Raw genomic sequence first — 6,000 nt, 5'->3', positions numbered from 1 at the left:
CCGGACGGCTGCGGCAGGACAGGTGAGCGGCTGCAGGCGCAGGGCTGCTGTCTGCCGCCCCCTGCAGGGGCGCAGAATCTGCCGCCTGAGGCGGAATACTCATTCCGCCTCATGGCAGAAACGGCCCTGGGTGGGGGTGGGTGAGAAAATAAAAAATAAGTGAACGCACCCATCCCCGTGCCTTTGTTGCGAAAATCGCAGCGTGAAATCCGTTGTGATTGGCTGGGCTCTGACTTTTTTTTCTTCAAAACAGCCAGGAAGGAGGTGGATGAACATAACGCTTATCTCCCCGGCTTTAGCGCTGGGGTCCACTGTCATCTATCTCAGCTGCTGACTGGCTGAGCGGGCCTGACACGTCATGTGGCCGGCGATTGGGAATCAGTGCGGTTGACAGCGGACCCTAGATCTGGGGCCAGGGAGGTAAGAGCATGTTGTTATGTTTACCCACCTCCTCCTCGGCTGTTTTGAAAAAAGTCTGAGCCCAGACTTCTCCTTTAAATGCCATAATGAACGTCATTGTAATTCTGATAATTCATCAGGTCTCAATGGGTAATATGCTCTAATGTGATTACTTGTAAACCAAAAGCTCCATCAAGGCTTTTGATGTACGCACCTGCTGAGATTTTGGAGCAGTTTAGTCGCAGGAGCTTCTTAGTGTCCTATTATATCTCAGTAACCTTACATTGCCCCTGACGTCACACTGATAACTGATCACTTCCATCCCATAGTCCCAAGGTCTGTCATGCATTAGAAAGGCCCCTAATTCGTAGAAAAACCAGCTATTATTTTTCACTGTTATCTTCCATTCTTAGTATAAGACCAACATGGCTAACGCATCGAGCCCTGACGGGTTTTCAATGGGTAATGCAGAAATGTGATGCTCAGCCTTAAAGTGTCACGGACGTTATAACTTTCCAAATCTAAATCAACAGTAGATGTAAAATAAAGCAAGTTTCCAATATACAAGACTAAACTCAGGAATTCCGGCCAGTACAGAGAGTCACGGCTCAAGGTGTCCATCAGTCACATGACTGGCTTCTCTCTGTGAGCGCTCAGATGGCCTGGGATACACAGGACTTCCTGTTTTCTGACTGTTTACTGACTGTTTCCTGTTTTTTGAGAAAAAAAGAGTCAGAAAACAGGAAGTGCTGTGTTTTCCATGATTTCTAAAAACATGTACATTGCAAACTTGCTTTATATCACATCTACTGTTGATTTAAATTTTGAAAGTTATAACGACAGTGACACTTTAAAGTTTAGCTTAAAACATGTGGGGACCAGGTTTATGGCTAGCTACTGTTTCTTTTTCTGTTCTTACTTATAATGGGTATAATGATTGCCAGAAGCTACTAGGAGATGTATAAAAAAAATTATTACAGTGCAGCACAGTAAATCAGTAATACATATGTGTGGGCATAGTGCATCAGTAGTACATATGTGGGGGTACAATGCATCAGTAATACATATATGGTGGCACAGTACATGAGTAATGCATGCATATGGGCACAGTGCATCAGTAATACACATATGGGGGCACAGTGCATCATTAATACATATATGGGGGTGCAGCACATCAATAACACATATATGTAGGGAACAGCGCACCAGTATTACATATATATGGGAACAGTGCATCATTAATACATATATAGGGCATAGTGCATGAGTAATACATATATGGGGGGCACAGTGCATTAGTAATACATATGTGGGGGCATAGTGCATGAGTAATACATATATGGGGGGCACAGTGCATTAGTAATACATATATAGGGCATAGTGCATGAGTAATACATATATGGGGGGCACAGTGCATTAGTAATACATATGTGGGGACATAGTGCATCAGTAATACATATATGGGGGGCACAGTGCATCAGTAATACATATATGGGTGAATAGTGCATCAGTAATACATATATGGGGGGCACAGTGCATTAGTAATACATATGTGGCGGCATATTGCATCAGTAATATATTGGGGCATAGTGCATCAGTAATACATATATAGGGGAATAGTGCATCAGTAATACACATATGGGGGCACAGTGCATTAGTAATACATATGTGGGGGCACAGTGCATCAGTAATATATTGGGGCATAGTGCATTAGTGATACATATATAGGGGCATAGTGCAATAGTAATATATATATATGGGGGGCATAGTGCATTAGTGATACATATATAGGGGCATAGTGCAATAGTAATATATATATATATATATATATATATATATATATATATATATATGGGCATAGTACATCAGTAACACATGTATGTACAGTGACTCAGTAATACAAATTACCAACCTCTCACTCGTCCCCCCGGAGGCTAAACCACTAGCTATGGTGTTCCAGGCAGTCTCTACAGCTCCAGAGATATAGGCTTCATTACTACTGCCTTATTATGGCACCATAAAGGTTATTTTTTCTAGGATCAATTTTTCTAGGGGAAATAGCTCCAATGTAGAGAATTCAGTGGAATGTTGCACAATTTTTTCTTTCCTATATTTATCCAATCCAGAGGCATTTGTAGATATAGTATACTCTTCTATAGACAGCATCTTTATCTGTAAGACATCTGGACCCTTATGCCTACGGACAAAAGGGTGATCAACATTACCCTGCAGTTGTACTAAATAATTGGATAATAATGCATATAGCTGGATCCAGAAGAATGGCACCTATCAATTATAAAGGCTCAACCAGATTGCAGGTGTGAGAGCGGAATAACAGGGTATTCTTTCCATCTTAATGAATGGGCCTTATTCTACTTATAATTGACTGTTTCCTAGTAAACCGATATACTGCATTCCCAAAAACTACCAGATCAGCCCACACCATGGCAGAGCACTTTGCCCTTAAGACGAGACATCTGTTTATGCTACATTTTACAGATCCCCAGATGTGATATCTTCCTTATAACTTTGAGAATTTTTAATGTCTTTTCCACTTAGTTGTGTGGAAATAAAGTAAAGCGCAGAGCTGGAAGTACTATGATTAATGGAGGATCTGTAGTAGATCAGCCATGTTCTTGTGACCACTCATCTTTATCTTTAGGACCTCTTTTTTTTTTTAATACTCAGGAGTGCACCCTGTTCCATGACATAACACACGCTACAATATAATGTGATATCAGCTATGGTTCTGGATATAAAAGAGGCATTTTTCACTAAGCAACAGTAATGTCTTCACCTCTAATTGTGATCTAGATAGAGATGTGGCACAGCAGTGGTCTCCAACCTGTGGTTTCTGTAGTCTGTCCTCACACAGGTTTCCCAACTTGCTGGCAAGTCTGCAACATCCTGGCCCCACTTATTCAACCAGCATTACTTTTTTTATGTTTGTACAAAGATTATGCATATATATCACACCTTAAAGGGGTACTCTGGGCCGGGGGGTATTTTTTAAGGATTGCCGGGGAGGGGGTGGAAATTGAAGCTGGAGGTCACTTACCTCCCCCGTTCCAGCGCCGGTGCCCAGATCGCGCCACCCGGTACTCCCGTCTCGCGGACGCTTCCTGGTCAGAGCTGCTACATGAGACGTGATGTCTCAAGGCAGCTCTGCCAATCAGCGGCCGTAGCGGAGTCCCACCTTAGCCGCTTGCTTCATTGTGTGCTGTGAGGAGTTCTAAACGGGCGGGCGCAGATGCGCCTGCATCAGAACTCTGCGGCCGGAAAGATGCTCCAGCCGGTACTTAAGTACTGGCCGGGATGATTTTTGCAGAGACCGGCCGTTCCGTGACTCGGCCGGGTCACGGAACGGCCGGTCTCTTACGCCGTGTGAACATAGCCTAAAGGAAAAGTCCGGCGAAAATTTTTATTAAAGTATTGTATTGCCCCCCAAAAGTTATACAAATTACACTTTAAATTATACACTTAATATGGGAAATGGACATAAAGTGCTTTTTTCCCTGCACTTACTACTGCATCAAGGCTTCACTTCCTGGATAAAACGGTGATGTCACTTCCTGGATAACATGGTGATGTCACTCCCTGGATAACATGGTGATGTCACTTCATGGATAAAATGGTGATGTCACTTCATGGATAAAATGGTGATGTCACGACCCGACTCCCAGAGCTGTGTGGGCTGTGGCTTGCTGGAGAGGATGATGGCAGGGGGACACTTAGTGTTCCTCCAGTGCCCTGTGTCCCTCAGTGTCCCCCTGCCATCATCCTCTCCATGGGAGTGGGGTCGTGACATCTCCATGTTATCCAGGAAGTGAAGCCTTGATGCAGTAGTCGGTGCAGGGAAAAAAACACTTTATAAGCATTTCCCGTAATAAGTGTATATTGGGGATTTGTATAACCTTTGTGGGGCAATGCAATACTTGAAAAAAAAAATTCGCCGGACTTCTCCTTAAAAGGGGTTGTCACCATTTCTTTACATGTCTAAATGTGCTTACCTCCCACTTGCCAATGGTGCCTAGTCCCTGCTGCTCAACACTTCCTGGTGATGACACAATACAAGCTATTGCCTGCTCAGCCAATCACTGGAGAGGGCGGGTCACTGCTACTGGGAGAGATTGGCAGAGCAGGCAGCTTGTGTCAGGACATCACCAGGGAGTGGTGAGTATTAAAGTGTCACTGTCGTGAATTTTTTTTTTGTAGAAATCAATAGTCCAGGCGATTTTAAGAAACTTTGTAATTGGGTTTATTATCCGAAAAATGCATTTTTATCATGAAAAAGCAGTTTGAAGCTCTCCCCCCTGTCTTCATTGTTCTCCTATGGAGAGAGCTAAAGAAAAGACCAAAACAGGACAACAAAGAGTTAATCTACAAATCCCTCACCCGTTATCTCTTCTGACCATCACCAGTGACCAGTCTGAGCTCGGATTACAGCTGTCACCCAGCTCCGTGCCTGTAATCCTCTGTTATCTGCTTTCTGCTGCCGGCTAACTCCCTCCTTCCTCCTCCCCCCTCCCCTCTCCCTAGAGCAGACAGGGGACGTCTCCTGCAACAAGTCACAATTTTCAGATTTTTCAGAGTGGATGAAAAAGAGGAAGGAGGGGGGGACCTGGGAAAAGGCTTTTTACATGCAGATAATGGCAGATTTGGCTAATAAACCCAATTACAAAGTTTCTTAAAATCGCCTGGACTATTGATTTCTGCAAAAAAAAAAAAAATACGACAGTGACTCTTTAAGGATTGGGCAGGCATGAGCTCCCTAACCTGAGCATCCAGTATAAAAAGAAAAGGACTGACAACCCCTTTAAATAAGCAGTAATGAGTATTATGGCATGTTCAGATCTATGCCAGTGTAGAAGTAAAATAATACTACGATCATAAAACAAAAAGGCAAAAAGTAGTAGAAGAAGAAAAAGTAGAGAAACGAAAAAAACATTAAAATCAGATTAAAGGATGAAAAGGTTAATGTGGCTGGGACCTGACCCGTATAACCTTGATGAATCCGATGCCAGTCGATGCCCCAGACTTTCACAGGGAGGCTAATGATATCCTTTCTGTGTACGTTAGCTGGCAGAACTGCCCTTTCAGTGGTATTCTTCTTTTCTTTCTCTCCTTTTTCAGTGTTACTGTCTATGAGAGGAGACTTTTTATCCAGATCATCATAGCTCTCATCGCAGCTACTTAAGGGTAAACTAAATCCCGGCGCTGGAGATACAAATTGTCATCGGTAGAGCGGCCATTAACATTAATGAGCAAATTCCCAGGTAACAGAGACGGCGTCTTATCTGCTGCTCTCTACAAACCTCTAGACCAAGATTGAAATCAAATATTGCTGCCAAGAATGCGATCAGACATCATTCAACGCTCCCCGATATCACCAGCAGACTTTGTTGTTAGATCTTTTCGCTACTAGGTTTGGGTGAAAAAGTGAAACTCTGCTTAAAATGTAGATTTTGAATAAAATATGTCTAGGAACAAGAGGAATCTAAAGGGGAACAACCCTAGAAAGTGTCCGCAAGATAGGTGGGGTTTATTCAAAACCATGGCCATTCTGGCGGCTTTCCCAGGATGGGACTTAAAGGGGCACTG

Source organism: Dendropsophus ebraccatus, chromosome 12 (assembly GCF_027789765.1).
Source record: "Dendropsophus ebraccatus isolate aDenEbr1 chromosome 12, aDenEbr1.pat, whole genome shotgun sequence".
Classification (NCBI taxonomy): domain Eukaryota; kingdom Metazoa; phylum Chordata; class Amphibia; order Anura; family Hylidae; genus Dendropsophus; species Dendropsophus ebraccatus.
Note: the sequence above shows the minus strand (reverse complement) of the source record.